We start from the raw sequence: 16,937 nt of genomic DNA on the forward strand, positions 1-16,937 counted from the left end.
AAATAGAAACAGGTAAAGGTTCATATCACTAAAGAATACATAAGAAAGAATATAATTACATTTTAAAAATGATTAAATTATCTATTAAGAGCCATTTAAATGCTTATTCATTTAAAAGCAACCAACACAGAAAATACATCACATTTTTTTTATTAAAAGCTCCTTCCCCCAAAACAGTCAGTTCCCAAACACCTATTAAACAAAAAGGCCTTATCTGCCACCAGAGGACACTTTGTAATACAATACAATTGGGAAAATAAACATGTCATAGCAAATATGTGTCTATTATAATTTAGTTTACTGTATATACTCATGTATGAGCCTAGAAATTTTAGTAAAAAATACTGACCCCAAAAACCTAGGTCAACTTATCCACAGGTCAGTGTAAGTACTGTAATTTAACTCTTATCAAAAAAGGAATCATTCCCTTCTCTGAGTAGAGTACTTAGTACACCCCAAGAGCACTTAAAACAAGTACCAACATTTTCCTTGTTTGCCTTTTCATCCTTTTTGACGTGCACATTTTCCTAGCCACATCTGTGCCTGGTTGCTTCCTCAACACATCACACAACCACAATTTACTGCAGTTCTTTCCTCATCCATCCAGCTTTTAGGGAGGATGAAGGTAAGCATAAACAATTATGCCTGTCAGAATTATGTAATTTTTTTTGACATTGTTTTCCTTTGCTCCATCCTTTACATCCTGTTATATCTCCCTGCGTTTTACCCTTGACTTAACCATGGGTCATAAAACAATTCATAACGTGCCCTCAACTTATACATGAAGTCAACTCATTGCCAAGTATATATTGTATGTAGAAACATTTAAACATTCCAGAGTTATGAATAATTTTTGTTATTAATTACTGTAAAGCTGATTGCAATTTAGAGAGACCCTATAAATGTGAGATCTCCAAATCACCCTCCAACAGCCCTGCTCAAGTCTTGTAAAGTCAGGGCTGTGGCTTCCTCAGTTAAGTCTATCCATGCGGGTTGCAGTCTTTCTCTTGTTCTTCTACCCTGCCAAGAATTATTGTCTTTTCTAGTGAGCCATGTCTTTCCACTGTGTGACCAAAGTATACTATCTTGGCTTCTAGGGAGAGTTCAGGCTTGATTTGCTCTAGGACCCACTGATTTATTGTTTTGGCAGTTCATGATATTCACAGAACCCCTCCTAGCACCGCCTTTCAAATAAGTTAATTCTCTTTCTATCAGCTTTCCTCACTTTCCAGCTTCTACAACCATAGATAGAAAGTGGAAATACAATGGCATGGGCAATCCTAAGATTAGGATTCAATTACATATCTTTACACTTTAGGATCCCATCTAGTTCTTTCACAGATGTCATTCCAAGTCCTAGTCTTCCCCTGATTTCTTCAGTGTAGTCAATAACTACAGGAGATAAAATATTTACACCTGGTGGTGTTTGGTTTTTTTTAAGTTAAAAATTGCTCTGAAAGTCACTTACAACAATACTTAATTTAAAAAACAACAGTATATTGCAGGGATATATAGAAGTGTTTGTGGCAGTCTCTTCTGGTCCCAGCAAACTGATGTCATAATCTAGACTCCAGAAGGAGTTATACTGCAAACTTAAAGTAGAACTATCAGCCCACGGAAACCAATAATCTAATGATCATCAGCATTTACATAACAATATTAGTTCTCAGTTATTGCAGATTACATCAGTAAATTATAATAGCAATTATGCAGTACAATTCTATAAACATTTATTTTATTGGGATTTACTCTTGACTAGAATCATAGAATCTTGGGCGTGTTACAGACCGCCCCTTTGGGGCGGCCTGTAGGCGCTGCTTTCCCCGCCAGATCAGGGCCTCAGCTACCACAACGGCAGCCTCCGAGGCCCCAATCCGCTGCTTTCCCGACTGCGAGGAAGCTGCAAAAGGCCGCTTCCCTGTGGCCTGGAAAGAGGTCTCCTTGGGGCTTCAAGGCCCGAGGACACCCGATGGCGGCGGGGAGGAGGAGAAAGGGGCCGCTCAGCCCCTTTCTCCTCTGTGTCGCTGGGTGCAGCCATCTAAAGGCTGTGCCCAGCGACACAAAGCTGGAAGGAGCTCCGAAATGGAGCTCCTTCCGGGGCCGCGGAAAGGGCGCACTAGGCGCCCTCGCGTGGCCCCATTACGTCACAACCGTGCTGCCCCGTTTAGAGGCGGTGCGGTCGTGACGTAGTCATGGTGGCGGCCGTGTGGAATGGCCGCTGCCATTTTGTGCACGCTCTGCGCGTACTAGGGTTGGGGGTGTGCAGAAGCGCCGCCACTTCCTAATCCTAGCACGCGCGGAGCACGCACTTTTAGGCCCGTCTATAATGGGCCATAGAATCATAGAGTTGGAAGAGACCGCACGGGCCATCCAGTCCAACCCCCCGCCATGCAAGAAATCCAATCAAAGCATCCCCAATAGATGGCCATCTAGTCTCTGCTTAAAGACCTCCAGGGAAGGAGACTCCACTACACTCCGAGGAAGTGTGTTCCACTGTCGAACAGCCCTTACTGTCAGGAAGTTCTTCCTAATGTTGAGGCGGAATCTCTTTTCCTGTAGCTTGCATCCATTGTTCCGGGTCTTGTTCTCTGGAGCAGCAGAAAACAAGCTTGCTCCCTCCTCAATATGACTTCCTTTCCAATATTTAAACAGGGCTATCATATCACCTCTTAACCTTCTCTTCTCCAGGCTAAACATCCCCAGCTCCCTGAGTCGTTCCTCATAGGGCAAGGTTTCCAGACCTTTCACCATTTTAGTCACCCTCCTTTGGACACGCTCCAGTTTCTCAATGTCCTTTTTGAATTGTGGTGCCCAGAACTGGACACAATATTCCAGTTTGGGCCTGACCAGAGCAGAATACAGTGGCACTATTACTTCTCTTGGTCTAGACACTATACTTTTATTTATGCAACTTTCTTCAACTTATTGGTGAATTCTAGCTATTATTATGAGGAATTATCATACCCCAAAACTAGGCCGGATATATAACTCTGGAGAAGACATGTAAGGGCAAGAGGTAAAATAGTATAAATTATATTCAAAGTTATATTGTCCTCCTAAAAACTCTTTAGATATCCAACAGTCATATGGCTGTCATCTCCATTTGTTGCTAAGCAACCCCAGCATGAATTGTTCTACTACTTTTCTCTAATGTGACGGGAAGTAGATTAAGAGCACCTTGAAATGCTTCTTTCTATTGGATATCTCTGTCATGAATTCTCTTCCTCTAATATGTTGTCCATTATACATCCTCAGCAATTATCTCCTCACTTGGATTATTTCATGCTTCTGTTTCTCCATTTTCAATTTCTACAGCTTTTGTGCATTGCTGAAATAAATCACAAGCTAAGGAAAAGTTCCTTTATTGCTCAAGTCCCATTAAATGCAATGGATAGTAAAATGGTTTCCCTTATTTAAAATGGTAAAATTAAGGTTGCTTTATAATTTAAGACAATATTTTCAAGCTATGGATGCGTGAATCCATGGATAAAGAATTTGTGAATACAGAGGGCTAACTTTATAATTTCCAAAAGAAATGAATGGCTGTCATATTTCAACTAACTTTCCTGTGCTAGTTTCACTTCCAAGAAATTTTACACATACGTACTTGCAACATTTTCATTTTAATGCCAGATCCCACAGCCATGCAAGATCAACTTGCTCAGAATGAGCCCATACAGACAGGCCAAAATAAAGCTGCTTCAGGTCATTTTGGAGGTATGCTGTTCAAATGATATATGCATCTTAAGAACTAGAAGCTTTGCCAAAGTTGTGCTTCACTCCCTAGGACTGGAGTGTGGCTTTGGCATGGCTTCTGGCCTCTTAGGACGCTTGCATCATTTAAATAGCATACCTCCAAAGTAACCCAAAGCAGCTTTATTTTGGCCTGTCTGTATGGGCTCAATGTTTACAATCCCCTAAGTATAATCATCTTAGCCATTGGTAATACAATAGATATAATATTTTTATGATGCAACTGTTCATTACTTTTATACATATAGATAGCATTAGTAGGCTGCTGTCATTGTTAATATGCTGATATGAGAGCTAATCTATTACATTAAATTCTTCTTCACCAAAATCTCTTATTTGGGAGCAAGAGAGACACATATGAATTAAAAGTTCCTCTCTGTTCACATCCTCTCCAAAAAGAACATACATTGTTATTAATTAATGATAATCAAGAGTAAAATGTAATCTACATACTCCGTGTGTGTGTGTGTGTGTGTGTGTGTGCACACGCGCATGCATCTTTGAAAAAAGGCTGAAGTAGCTTTAAAAGAAGCACAGGATCAAATGCTATTCTAATCTCAATTTGAGAAAGATGTAATTATCTAGATCTTTTTCTCAAGTTTGCACTCCTTATTGGAATTGTATTGGTCATCAAGAGGAGTGGTATATATTTTGGATGCTAAATCTGTCATTGTATTTGTTGAGGCAACACAGTAATCCTCAACAAAAGTACTGGGGGGGGGGGGTCAATATGTATTATTCTTTTTACAAAACTGTGAGCTTGAAGTATTTTGAACTGTGATCTCTCAGTTTTACCTAGAATATATCTCTTTAACAGTTAATGTAATTTCACTTGGAGGTGGGGAATGGGGACATTTACTTTGCCTAAGCCCATTTCTGCTCAGTTCTGAACAAAGGAAACTTTTTGAATTTCCTTCTCACAATGAAACCTTTAGGTATTCTAAACAACAAAAAATAGTAGAAATACCAGCTTTCTACTAGAGCCGTGTCTGGAGGTCCCTCCCCTTCCCAGCCTCTTAACCAATCAGGGAGGCCACCGGCCAGAAGAAGGGACAGGGCTTCCGGCTTGTAGGCAGCCAGAAGTCCTGCCCCTTCCTGGCCTCCCAACCAATCAGGGAGGCCGCCGGCTGGAAGAAAGGGAGGGGCTTCCAGCTGCAAGGGGGTCACGGAATTAGAAAGGTTGGGAACCACTGTTCTACTGTATTAACCTATTAACCATGGCTAATTATTACATCTGAATCCAGTATAGTCAGCCCTCTGTATCCACAGATTCTGCATCTTACCAATGTTGTGCAGATACAACATACAAAACAGATGCATGACTTTGTTATATGGGCTGGGTATTATGGTTTTATTGTGGTTTTAATGTTTATAATTCTGTATTGTTTTTATGCGATGTTTTAATTGTTTTATTCAAAGTGTTGTTTTTTTTTTGTTAGCCACCTTGGAATCCTTTTCTAGGAGTAAGGTGGCACCAAGATTAAATAAATAAATTTTAAATAAATAAATAAAATATTATCAATTCAGCGTCTCCTTTATAAGCACTGGAGTCTACAATTTATCCAAGCCATTGTATTCCCCAGAGTGCAGACCTTCCAGTACAGCTAATGCTGAGGAATGCCAGGGTTGCAAATCAACATCTGGAGGGCCATAGGATTCCTACTCTTAATATACATATGCTCATTGCTATATAAACTGAGGTACGGCAAGTTCAATAAATGAAAGTCAGGGTAACTAAGGCCTGAGATACATCAGCCAAAAGCGGTGTGCCGGTGCCGAAACTAGGGTTCCAGAGCACACGGAAACCGCACGCTCCAGAACCCTAGTCTGTACGGGCGGTGGCATCATGGAAGCATCATGGCAGCATCCTGCCCACATGGGCGCCACAATGATGACGACAATGTGCACTTGTGACATACGCAACGCACCACAAAAAGAACCCGGAAGAACCGGGGTTTTTAATTGTAGAGGGACGCCGCACGGTAACTGTAGCCCGCCGTTTCAGGACAGTCTGTACTGCCCCAAAGTTACTTCTCTTTAATAGAAAAAAATGCTTTCAAATAGACCCTCAAGTTTTGTCTACCATGTTATTATCTGCCCACATATTGTTATTTGGAAAAATCACAATTTGTGGATAATGTAAGAAACTCCATTGCATTTGTGTTTTTCCTCCTTCTCATGACATTCCCTCTACAGAAATGACATTTGTGGGAGTTAAGTATTTCAATACAGTATATAAATAAGAAAATATTGAAACTGCAACCTATAACCTCTACCTGTAATTCTTAATCAAAACAAACTTCACTCTAGTCTGTTGCACAATTAAGTCCAATTTACATTTCTTTGGGGCTTTCTAAACAGCCCTTTGGGACGTCCTCCGGACGTCCCATTTTAAAAAAGGGGCGTCTCTTTTAGACGCCCCATGGTCTAGTACGGACTCCGTCCGTACAAGATGGCGGCGCCCCTTCTACATGGGCGCCGCCATCTTTACGCATCGGACGCACAGCGTCCAGACGCGTCGCGCCGCTGCTGACGTAGCGAGCGCGCCCCTGGCGCCTCGCTACGTCGCAAACGCGACGCAAAAAGAAGCTCCATTTTGGAGCTTCTTTTTTCGGTCCGCGCGGGAGTCGGGCCGTTTGAAGGCTCCGGCTCCCCCGCGGACCTTCTGGCGGCGGTGCCAGACCGCTGCAAAGCGGCGGTCTGTACCCCGCCTTTATATGGTCACTACATCTGAATATTTAAAACAGGATATTACACATTATTCATAGTGCTCCCTGAACTACATTTTTGCTTCCCTAGTGGGTTTTGTGATTTAAAAAAAACCTCTTTCCTCTTGAAGACAAAATGAGGAGTCTCCTCATGTTATTAAACCGTCAAGTGCTATATAAATTGGGATTATATTCCACCACTGGAGAAAAGTTCTGAGATTTTAGTTCTGAATAGGCACATACAAACAAAAAAATCCCACACATTCCTATTCCTTTGTGAAGTACTCACTATCACACAGGGTTTATCCCATGCAGAAACCGGATTTAAAACAGGAAAAGCTCACAAAAGCAGAATCATTTTCACACAATGTCACACATTAACACACACAGAAAGTGGACAAAATCAGCTGTTTTTTACTTTCAGGATTCTCGCAGATTTTGTCTACTTTCTGTGCAGGTTATTTTCGCATTAATGCTAAATGACCCCAATGAGTCTGAAAACAATTCCGCTTTTGCGGGATTTAAATCCTGTTTCTGCACAGGATTTAAACACTTAGGCCCCATACAGACAGGCCAAAATAAAGCTGCTTCGGGTCACTTTGGAGATATGCTATTTAAATGTTGCATGCATGCATCCTAAGAATCCGGAAGCCATGCCAAAGCCACAATCCAGTCCTAAGGACCGAAGCACAGCTTTGGTGCAGCTTCCGGACTCTCAGGATGCATGCATCATTTAAATGGCCTACCTCCAAAGTGACCCAAAAGCAGCTTTATTTTGACTGTGTGTAAGGGGCCTGCGCCTCCCATGTGATAAACTTCAATGAATGCTTTTAGGGAATTTTTTTGGTTAACAGAGATCAACATAGCATTTGTCATGGTGGTAAAATATGCAGTATAAAATAAGCCAAGACCCCCCCCCCCCCAAATGAGAAAAGTCCAGAGTTGCAGAAGCAAAACTCCAGTCAAGTTTGCTTCAGTGGTAGAATTTTCTTTCCCCTCCTCACAAAAAAGAAAATCTTTTTTCTCCAACCCTACAGAACTGATTTTCACAGTATAGGAAGGGGAAATGCACTCCCCTCTGTTCTCCTGACAAGATCACTTAATTATCGCTCTTTATATATTATCTCATTCAGGATGTTTGCAAACGTCGCTTTTAAAATTAATTGTTATAGGAAGAATTCTTTCTCAGTCTTGTATCCAACTGTAAACAGGTTTAAATACTTTCATAACACCTCTTTACCTTTCAAGCATACACAAAGGTCAGGAAAGGTAAGTTGTCACTATTTATTATTCAATGGTAAAAAGGAATTACTGATTTATCCACACATGACATTTTATAGATACCAATCAAAAGTATACTTTTGGAACTATGGCCAGGTTATATTAAAGTATATGATTACAGAAGTCCATAATCAACAAAAACATCCAACAATTTTTTTAAAATCTTACGCTGCAAGATACAATGTACTGCATGCAGTACACTCTAAATATACAGACCTGGATTCATTTTCTTCTAAGTGACATTACATATAATAGCATCCTGTCATCAATCTACATGATGGTTAAATGTTTATATCAGCCTGAATCCAATGGTATCATTGCATTAACACAAGATTCTGGGAACTAGTGGGAATGAATTTCTGGATTTACTGCAATGAAGGAATCCAGAGCAATTGCACACCTGGTTTAGAAACGTAGAATCTTAAGAAGTGGGCATCTTCCAATCCCTACCATGCAGCAATACACAACCAAAGGAGAGTCCACCATGCGTTGGGGCAATCTATTCCATTGTTGAACAGCTCTTACAGTAAAGACGTTTTTAGCTATGTTTGTTGTGTTTAAGTGGAATCTCTCGTCTTGTAATTTGAATTCACTGATTCATGTTAAAGTCTCTGAAGCAGCATAAAACAAGTTTGTGTCAAGCTCCACATAACATCCCTTCATATATTTATCATGTCACCTCTCAAGTCTTTTCTTGTCCAATCTAAATATACTTTGTTTCCTACATGATTCCTCATAAGACCTGGTTTCCATACTTTTGATCATTTTGGTTGTTTTTTGCTGGATATGTTCCAGTTTGTCAATACCTTTATTAAACTATGGTGTGGAGAACTGAGCACAGTATTCCAGGTGAGGTCTGACCAAAGCAGAATAGAGTTTCACTACTGCTTCCATTGAAGGGGTAATGGTCAGTGGATTTGATGAGTCTTATCAGCCTCTCTGTTACACCATGAACACTCACCCCCCAGGAGACAGCATACCCTTTCAGACATCTTATCAGGTATGGACACCACTGCTTTTGTTCATTTCAACAGCATGACACATTTTCCTCTGGGAATTGACAGAAGCTCTTCCACACCCAGAATGCCCACCTCAACACCAACCCCATGCCTTCTGAGGAGTGAGGCTGTTGTCCCTGTATCTGTGCCTCATAACCACTAATTATGGAGAGCTCAGAATCAACTGTGTAGCTCCAAATCTGCAACATGGTTCTTGATAGTTCTACATCTGTATATCACATTTTCCAAAGTATCTTCCTCCTGTGTTTGGGAACTGTCCCCTCCCTAAAGGTATCCTTTGTACTTTGCTCTTCCAGGACAGTGTGCTCTCCAATTTTCCCAAAAGTTTCAGCCTCCCTAATAGGTTGAAATGCATACACATGTATCACAAACTGCTGCACCTTCTCTTCCAGCTGGGCAACCAGCATTTGTGGCAGGCATAGCTCTGCATATCCTCTTACAAGAAAACAAACATGGCACAGATGTTCCAGGTCACTGCAACAATTCCATCAGCCATCCATGTTTGTCATCTTACATATGCAACAACACAATTCTCTAGGTCTTCCCATCAAAATATGACACAAAACACCTACAAAAATGCATTTTCTTTTTCTTGTTTGCTGAAATCCAGAAACTGAGGCAGCATCTTATTTATATATTTTCCAGTCTTCCTCAATGGATAGGCCAATCAACAACTGCTATCTCTGTCCCTAACCAACAGAAGCCTCAACTGGCTTATACCATGTGCTCAGGGACTACAAATGCCCCCCAAATTGAACAGGAACATCCACATAAGCCTTCAAACAGTGCAGCCAAGCAATTAATCCTAGCCCCCAAAGCACAAGCTTCTGCTTCTGACTTCTGAGAGACTGAGTTCTAGAGACTTGGGAGCAGCAACTAGCTCTACTCCAACAAATCAGTGATTTGGCAGAAACCCCAACCTCTTAAATCATGAGATCATGAGAGCACACTGAGCAAAAGCAAACAAAAGGGCATACCCTATATCCCTCCAGATTCCCCAGATCACTTTTTTCCCTGGTCAAATGCCCTTCCCCCCACTAACTATAACCTTATTGTTTATAGTTATGAGCCATCACAATTTAGTACACAGAAACCAAATCCAGGATGTACACAAAATGAAAAATACAAAATTAACTTAATGTCATTTATACTTTATCAGCCATATTATAAAGGCTACAATTATTAAACCTTTCTAGTACAAAATGCACACTTAGCCCCTCTTCAATAATAAAATATAGGTGCACAAATCTTTAAAATAACGAGTCCATTCTATCTGCCCTGCTACTTTTTATTTTGTCGATGCCTCTTAATTTTCTAGTCGTCAGACCAAATTTTGCAACCTCCACAGTAATAAAAACATTACTGCCTCCTAGCAATGTTCATATCTGTTCAAAAAGGAGGTCTGTTTGACAAAGAACAAAGGATGCTGGCAAGAACTATGTGCCCTGGGGACTTATGAAGTGGGCAACTTAATAAATAGTGGAAGATATCCTCAGCTTTATCACTCACAGATGTAAAATCTTTGGTGAGATGGGGGTATTGTTAAATCTCCTGTTCAGAAAAACAGGTGGAGCCACAGGGCAACAAAATATTTTCTTAACAGGGCTACAGTAATGTAAAATATTGTTCCAGGCCAAATGTTGTTTTACTTAATACAATGGCCCCTTACAGACTGGCCAAAATAAAGCTGCTTCGAGTCACTTTGGAGGTATGCTGTTTCAATGATGCATGCATCCTAAGAATCCGGAAGCTGCACCAAAGCTGCACTCCAGTGCTTAGGAATGGAGTGTGGCTTTGACGCAACCTCCGGACTCTTAGGACCCATGCATCATTTCAATAGCACACCTCCAAAGAGACCCGAAGCAGCTTTATTTTGGCAGTCTGTAACAGGCCAATCATAGAATCATAGTGGATCTCTTATTACAGCAAGACTTTTTTTTGTGACTGTGTAGAAATCCCCGCATTTAAAAAAAATAGATTCTTTTTTTAAACAATGTATATTACTGTGGTGGATATGGTTGGAAGAACCTTAGTATTAATTCCAAAGGTATGCAAAATAGCTTTGGCAGAATTTACTCAGGAGATCTGTGATGAGCTTTGCAGTTGTTCTTAAAAAAACGATCAGGTGTAAGAAGGATTCATTCACTTGAAAGAGAGCTAACAAGAATTTCACAAATGAATACTCCACAATCTCCAGAGAAGAGACCACTGCATACCCCCATATTTCTGTAATATATAGCAACAGTGGAACTATCTTCTTTGAAAAGATGTTCACCGCTATTACAACCAAACTGTCATTCTGAAATTTAGATGAACACATCAAAGACTGTATAGGCTGTAAAGATTTCATCTTGATTGTAGTTTGCACAAAAGTTGAGCATCAAGCTGACTCACTTTAGTTATAACATGATCAATAATCAAAGGCTCCTCTGTACAGAATCTATTCAATTTACTTCACAGTATTTGCAACCCAAAAGAATTGCAAGCTTTACAGCCAATACTGAAACTGGAGAATATTCCAAGCCCCACAATTTTTGTACAATGTTGTTGACAGAGAAATTAAAGAGAAAGGAGAGAGATATGCCTGTCATATTCTATTGGCAGCAGTCCCTTTGCCCCAAGTCTGACTCTAGAGTAATATAGGAATCGAGTGTTTTATTAAATGCAGGAGCCTTCTGTCAGTGTTAATGGCAACTAACAGCCCTATCTATGGAGCTAAAAGCAATAATCAGCTCTTTTCAACTGTTTTGAGAGCATTTTTTTTTAAAAAGGAACATTAAAGAAAATAATATTGCTCTATTGTGGATTTACCCTTTATGAATTCTGCGCACTCTTTAGCTACAACTGAATTTTACAAAGCCCAAGATTTCACTGTATGTGGTAAGCACTGAAAATATAATTTAGAGGCAACATTAAGCAGATTAATTGATCTGAGGTTCTTTGGATATGATTTAGAGCCTCATTTTGTGAATGGGTACCACAAACCTAATTCCCCAGCCTTGTGGAATTTTTCCAAAGTGGTTTACATAAATGAACAATGCAGCAAGGCACCACAAAGTAGAATGTGGTTTAAATAATTTAATTATTCTTCTGGAAGCATATCCTTTTCATATGTTTGTGTATTTATGTTCTTTCAAATTGCCTGTCAACTTATGGCGACACCATTAATTTTACAGGATTTTCTTAGGCAAGGAATAGTCAGAGGTGGTTTTGCCAGTCCCTTCCTCTGAAATATAGCCTGTTGCACCTGATATTTGTTTGTGGTCTCCCATTCAAATATCAATCAGTGCTGATCCTGCTTAACTTCCATGATCAGATAGGATCTGGTGCATTTAGGGCTGTGGTAGCAAATCTATGGCACATGAAGCAATTTTGAGGGCACGTGGAGAGACAGGAAGGCCGGAAAAGAGTGTGTGCCTATTCCCACTCTTCCTCCAGCCTCCCATGCCTTTAGCTGCCTCTCCGAGATAGCTAAAGGCCTAGGAGGGCAGGGAAGAAGGGTAACAGGCACACATCTGTTCCTCTTCTTCCCCCCATCCTCCCAAGCCTTCAGCTGTCTCTGGGGAAGTCCCACCCCTGGAGGTCCCATCCCTCCCCGGGGTGAAGTCCCACCTCCCGGCACCGGGTAACACCCAGTGTGGGAACACGTTTGTATTTGGGCACTCGGTCTCTAAACGGTTTACCATCACTGATTAAGGGTATTTAGGCTCCTTTTGCAGGTAGAGAGTGTATCAAACCTGAAGTTGAAGGCTTTCATGGCCGGCATCCATAGTTTTTTGTGGGTTTTTCGGGCTATGTGGCCACGTTCTAGAAGAGTCTATTTCTGACGTTTTGCCAGCATCTGTGGCTGGCATCTTCAGAGAATGCTAACTTGGAAGAGAGTGGGTATATATATACTGTGTGATCCTGGGTAAGGAGGAGTGATTCCCATGCAGCTGCGGACAAGTCTACATAGGGACCACCAAAAGCAGTGTCCAAACACAAATCAAGGAACATGAGAGACACTGAAGACCGGGTCAGCCAGAAAAATCAGCAGTAGCAGAAAACATTACAAACCATCCTGGACACAAAATGCTGTTTGAAAACACTGAAATTCTGGACCATGCCAACAACTATCAGTTCAGAAGGCACAGGGAAGCCCCATTGAAATCCACAAACACTTGGACAACTTCAACAGGAAAGAAGAAACCCCCAAAGTAAATAAATTTTGGCTACCAGTCCTGAAGAACACCAAAACCAGGACTCAGCAAATGCAAATGTGAAACCACTCAGGGTCAGGGGATTTCCCAGCAGGCAATGATCACCAATTAGCAGGCACTAATCCTCTTTTGCATTAGCCTCCTACCCTGAGGCCTGGCCATCAACAACAGAACAATACACAGATTAACATGGGAATCACTTCTCCTCACCCAGGATCACACAGTATATATAGACCCACTTTCTTCCAGGTCAGCATTCTCTGAAGATGCCAGCCACAGTTGCCGGCAAAGCGTCAGGAATAAACTCTTCCAGAAATTGGCCACATAGCCCAAAAAATGCACAAAAAACAGTGTATCAAATCATTTGGTATTAATAAGTCCTAGCCAAGACAAGATGAATCCATATCTAGATGTGCCACAGTGATAAAGTACAGTAGGCCCTTCTCTTACATGGGGGATCCTTTCCGGACCCCCCCCCCCCCCCGTTAAAAAAAAAACCCACATAAGCTCAAGCCCCATTAGAAGCAATGGGGCTCGTGTCAATGGTGTGGAGCAGTGGACACACCCTGGGCACATGCCCCATTATTTTTTCCAGGGTACGCAAGGTTTGTTTTGGTGTGGCTTCCAGCATATGCTGGAAGCGACATATGACACGGGCGCACTGTAATTTAATTATCAAATACACTAGTTCATCCTCTTATCTCTTTCACTTGTTGTTATGCCGTCAGGTTGTTTTCAACTTATGGTGTCCCTAAGGAGAGCATATCATTTTTCCTGGCAAGATTTGTTCAGAGGATGCCCTTGGCTGGCTTTGCTACAATGGACTAAGATGGCTATACCCACAGAAACTTAGCAGTTGCCCACATGGGCCAAATGGCCCGGCTCCCCCCCCCCCCAGCCTGGTGTCTAGTTTAGATGACGCAGGCTGAAACCCCCATGGTAGGATTGGGCCTAACCCAGCCAATACAGATGCGGATCCAGAGGATCTGGTCAAACCCTGGGGAAAAGAGCCTTTACCCTGAAGAAAACAGCACTGGTTTTGTGCCGACTCTCTAAGAAACTCTGCTGTAAAACCAGGCTGTTCTGATAGCCCTGCTCCCCCACACGCTCCTTACTTTGCCGGCTGCAATCCATCTGAGAAGCCCCCCCCCCCCCCCCCAGCCAGGCGTCCGACTGGGGGAATTTCTCAGATGGATTACATGCCAGGAAGATGAGGTCCTTGGTCAGCATGGAGACGGGTGTCTGAACACCCACCCATCACTCAGGCCATCCCAGGGACTAACCCAGATGAGCATGGCAGGCAGGATAGGCCTGTTTTGATCTATTATGGATTATATGTATTATTTTAAGTATTTAAAGGTAAAGGTTTTCCCTTGACTTGCATGTCTAGTCGTAACTGACTGTAAGGGGTGGTGCTTATTTCCGTCACTAAGCCAAAGAGCCAGTGTTGTCCAAAGACGACTCTGGTGGTCATGTGGCCAGCATGATTACGCTGAACACTGTTACTTTCCCACCAAAGTGGTACCTATTTATCTACTTGCATTTGCATGTTTTGAATTGCTAGGTTGGCAGAAGCTGAGACTATTGACAGGAGTTCACCCCATCATGTGGCACTTGGGCCTTAAACTGCCAACCTTCCAACTATACAATCATTGCATCCCAGTGAGGAATTTAATTATTTAATAACTGCTTAAATCTGAAGACTTTAAAGACATGCATAACAGTAATACACAGGGTCGCCATGAATCAAAGTCAACTTGACAGCAGTTAACAACAAGAAACAGTAATAAAATATACAATATAACCAAAACACAAATTAAAATATGTTGTCCATTAAATAGATGGCCTGCTGGAGTATATAGAAAAAGCTTGCAAAAACTGCTAAGTTTTCAACACATATCTATATATATACAGTATATTTATTTTTGTTGAAGCATGTCAAATATCAGAGAAAAAAGTATCCCACACAGCAAGTGTCACAACGTAAAATATTGTGGAGTGTGTTCACTACCAGGATGGCCTCTCCAGATGACCTCAGGGATTGAATAAGGGGGAAGGCACACTTTCTCAAGTAAACTGGTCCCAAGATGATTAGGGCTTTCTATAAAAACATGAAATCCTTAAACTTGTCAGATACCAACCAGCCAACGCAATGCCTTATGCAGAGGTGTTATATGTCAAAATCATATTGACCAACTCAGAAGTTCAGAAGTGCCTGCTGCTTCTGGACCAGGCTTAAGAGCAGCCTCACAGGACACGTCTTCACTGGCAGCTTAATTTGGGACCAATCTGGAGCATTATGCTCCAGACTGATCAGAAAGGTGACCACATGCACCGGGCTGAATCCGGTACAACACCAGGTTGCTGTGCACACAGGCCAATCGAAACCTTACTGGTCCCGCTGTCCTGTCCCCCTCGTTGCCACCACTTCACAGTCAAGAGCAATCTTCAAGAGTCTGCCAGCATGCCAGCACTTCTGTTAAGGTCAGAACAAGGTACCCCAAAAAGATCAAAAAGGAGAAGGTTGCTCTACCTGCACCTTGAAGACCCAAGGGGTGCCCTGTTCTGATCTCAGCAGAAGGAATGGCACTCAGGTTGTCGCAGGGAGCTCCTGCCCATGAGGAAGCAGTGGTGGCCTGTTTTACAGCCATCACTTTCCCGTGGGCAAGAACTCTGTGTAAAGCCTGCCCAGCATGCCTCTGCTTCTGCTAAAATCAGAACAGGGTGCCTTTGCAATCAACAAATAGGGGATAGAGCGATCCCCTCCCAAATTACATGGTTGGATGTCTCCGTGTGATGGGGGGAGGGGGACTACATCTGCAGGAAACATCAAGCTACATAACCTAGGAAGGGGGTAGCTTACAGCTGTAAACCGCTTAGACACTGCTTAGGCGGTATGAAGCGGTATATAAATGAAGCCTGTTTGTTTGTTCGTTCTGCACTCAGCAGCAGTTTGCCAGGGAAGGACTTGCAGGGAGCTGCTTAGCTGGTGAAGAAGTGGCAGCAACTCCAAAGGGGATCCATCCTTTTCCCTCTAGTGCTAAGCACAGAGGAATGGGGATAGTGCGTCTCTTGGAGTGTGGGCAACTGGATTGGCCAAATCAGACCTGATCCAGCAGTCCATGTGGCCAAAAGAACCAGAAGCACTCCAAGGTTTCTTAGAAACTCCAGGATTTCCCCCGACTTAGCTTACTTCAGAGCAGAGTTTGGTTAAGGGCCCAAAACCACAGATCTTTCCCCAGTGGTTGCCACATATTGTGAAGACAGCCAGTTTCAGGGTGAGGGTGGCGTTTTTCACCAGCGTACACAAGTCCACAGTCTTTAGGTCTACAGTGCTTGAGACACTGTAACCAAGGCATCCCTATCTCTAGAAAATATATGGAATATTTGCACTCTTTCCTTGATTCTGCTATCAAAACAATTCTGCCATCTCCCCATATTATAAGTAACATATGTGTCTCTATCACTGGTTTCTTTAAAATGTCCACAAACAATATTAAGTTACAAAGTCAACTAGGGCAATATTTTCATTAGTGACTTGGTTTTATTGCACTGAACTAGCCACCTCATTTTCTGTGTTGTTTTATATTCGTAAAAAAAGAGAAACGTATCAGTTCATATTCTAGGGAGGTCAGTCAGTCAGTCCCTTCCATTAAGCACTGCACCGTCCTCCCAGCTCTAACAAACCATTAAAAAGCCAACGTAATGGCAGAGGAGGAGCACACTCTTCAGTTCTTTCATAATCTGCTCATTACTATCCTTACCACACAGAATGCAAGACACGAATATCGAAGCACACAACATTTTGAACAATGGAAGTCAGGAAAATGAGGGGGGAGGTAATATGGGGCAGGAGATACCATACCCTGGCCCAGAATTGACAGTTACCAAATTCACAGAAGGTTGTGAGTGTCCTGACCTCTAGGATAGACACAGTTCCCCCAGTGGAAGTCTCAGAATCATTTGCTGCCTCTTCT

General features: G+C 42.1%; 1 protein-coding gene across 5 annotated transcripts in view; it reads right to left on the bottom strand.

The window, feature by feature from the left end:
• The window catches only part of RPS6KA5 (ribosomal protein S6 kinase A5), a 70,621-nt gene that overhangs the window by 51,062 nt on the left and 2,622 nt on the right, over positions 1–16,937 (bottom strand). The gene's annotated exons all lie outside the window — the stretch shown is intronic.

Source organism: Sceloporus occidentalis, unplaced genomic scaffold (genome assembly GCF_023333645.1).
Source record: "Sceloporus occidentalis isolate IW3139 unplaced genomic scaffold, rSceOcc1.0.p SCAF_4, whole genome shotgun sequence".
Classification (NCBI taxonomy): Eukaryota; Metazoa; Chordata; class Lepidosauria; order Squamata; family Phrynosomatidae; genus Sceloporus; species Sceloporus occidentalis.